Below are 2,569 nucleotides of genomic sequence, written 5' to 3' on the forward strand. Positions count from 1 at the left end.
AGTCCTGGGAAGGTGTGACCCTAAAAGGTGAGTGCCAGGGAGTTTGCTTGCAGGGACAGAACAGTCTCGAGTGTTGTGAGGGTCCCGTGAATCGACAGGTCCTCGGACTCTCTTGCAGACATACCAGTGAGTGTGGGCAGAAACTAGGGCGGTTTGAGTGAGGTCCGTCATCTAATTCCTTGAACCCGGGTCCGTGTCCTCGCTTTGAGATTGACCATAGTTAGGGAAGATGTCAATGCTGTGGAAATGGGGTGAAATGTAATTTTTTGTTTTGTGAGTCTACAGTTTGTGGGGTTTTTTTTTAACACCTAAGTTTCTTTTTTAAAAGATTTTATTTATTTATTTGAGAGAGAGAGAGAGAGCGCGCGCGTGAGAAGCATGAGAGGGATGAAGGTCAGAGGGAGAAGCAGACTCCCTGTGGAGCCGGGAGCCCGATGTGTGACTGGATATTGTGGCTCCAGGATCATGACCTGAGCCTAAGGCAGTCACTTAACCAACTGAGCCACCCAGTGGCCCTGTGTTTTCTTTTTTTAAGTCTGTGATTCAAGAGCTGGATGGTGATGGTGATGGGGAGGATTGTTGGGCAAAAGTAGGGAAGCCACAGCCCGTTTCATGATCCAGGGAAAATGACTTCCTTCTCAGAAAGTCTGTGTGTGTCCTCATCTATACGCGGAGGTGATCAGGACAGCAGGCACCCTCAGGGGAGTGCTGGGAAGGTGGAAGGAGGTCATACAGACGCCGCGACTGCTCATTGCCTGCCCAATGCAGTGAGCGCTCAGGAAACAGCAACTCTTTTAAAATTTTTTTAGATTTTATTTATTTATTAGAGAGAGTGGGAACATAAGCAGGGAGGGGCAGAAGGAGATGGAGAAGCAGACTCCCTGCTGAGCCGGGAGCCTGATGCGGGTCTGTAGCCCAGGACTCCTAGGGGCAGACTCTTAACTGACCCAGGAGCCCCGGAAATAGCGATTCTTATTAACTGAGCACCTACTGTGTGCCGAGCATAGTCCTTACCTTGCCTCTATTCATCCCCTCAGTACCACTGTCAGGTGTATGCTTTCTAAAAGCAAGGAAACCGAGGTGCTGTGGGAAATGGGGTGGGGGCATATTCAAGCAGGGCTGCGTGATGCCCGTCGTTTCCCTCACTGGTGGAAGGGGGACCTGGACACAGCCGAGTTTGGGCCTCAGCGCCTTGGCGGAAGCATGTCAGGCAGCTTGTCTGATGGCCTGGAGGTGGGGAGCTGTGTCAGGAGCGTCTGACACCTGCGCCAGGTGGCCACAGCCAGACCTAGACCTCCCTGGGGCCACTAGGGACTCAGACTGCCAGGCTGGCCCCTCTGGGATTGGCAGCCAGTTCTCTTGATACTTGTGAAGTTTTGTGACTCATTTGCAGCCAACAAGGAGAACTTAGGGATGAAAACTACATTTTTAGAGCACTTGAGGGTTTTAAGGATTTCTCTTCCTCTGGGCTGTCAACCTTAAAAATAAAACAGCTATTTCACCAGCAAAGTGAGTGTATTCTGGAACAGCGGAGGAATTCCAACTCTGGACAAACCATGGCGAAGCACAAGCAAATCTCGAGAGACAAAGGGAAGGTAGCTTTTACTACCTTTTAGGAGGAAACCGGGGAGGGTTGTTGGGAATACAAGTTTGGTGCAGAAACAGAGGCATTCAAGGTTGTGGCGTTTTCTCCCTGACCAGCAGCAGTAGGGAGCCTGTTGTGGTGGGGGCAGGGAGAGATCTTCCTTCTTTTTCTTAAAAGCAGAGGATGAAATCCCTGCATGAAAAGCATCCTCCCTCATTGGGGCGCCCGGGTGGCTTAGTCCCTAAGTGTATGCCTTTGGCTCAGGTCATGAGATCGAGCCCCACAGTGAGCCCCCTAATCAGTGGGGAGGCTGCTTCTCCCTCTCCCACTCCCCCTCCTTCCCCCTGCTTGTGTTTCCTCTCTCTCTCTCTGTCAGATAAATAAATAAAATCTAAAGAAAAAGAAAAAAGCTTCCTCCCTCATCTAGAGAATTTGCATCTGCCTTCTTCCCCATGGAGCTACAGGCTGTGGGGAGAGGAACCTGCAGAGAGTGCCCCCTGACTTGGGACACCTGGGTGGCTCAGTGTGTTATGCGGCTGCCTTTGGCTCAGGTCATGATCCCAGCATCCTGAGATTGGGTCCCACATGGAACTCCTTGCTTAGCACGGAGCCTGCTTCTCCCTCTGCCTCTGCCTGTGCTTGCGCTCTCGCTCTCTCTCTCTCTGACAAATAAACCTTAAAAAAAAAAGAGTCTGACTTAAATAAAAATTTGAAACATTAAAAAAAGAAAGTCTGTTTTTTGTTTGTCTCTTTTTTTCTTTGGTCATCTGTTTTCATTCCTAAATTCCACATATGAGTGAAATTGTAGGGCATTTGTCTTTCTCTGATTGACCGATTATGCTTAGATCACACCCTCTAGATCCATCCATGTTGTTGGATGTTGTTCACCATTTTAACCATTTTTTTCATTAAAAAAATTTTTTTTAAAGACCCTTTCATCCATTTGAGGGAGAGAGGGAGAGTGGGGGAGCAGGGAGAGGGGCA

The sequence above is a fragment of the Meles meles genome, chromosome 7 (assembly GCF_922984935.1).
Source record: "Meles meles chromosome 7, mMelMel3.1 paternal haplotype, whole genome shotgun sequence".
Taxonomy (NCBI): Eukaryota; Metazoa; Chordata; class Mammalia; order Carnivora; family Mustelidae; genus Meles; species Meles meles.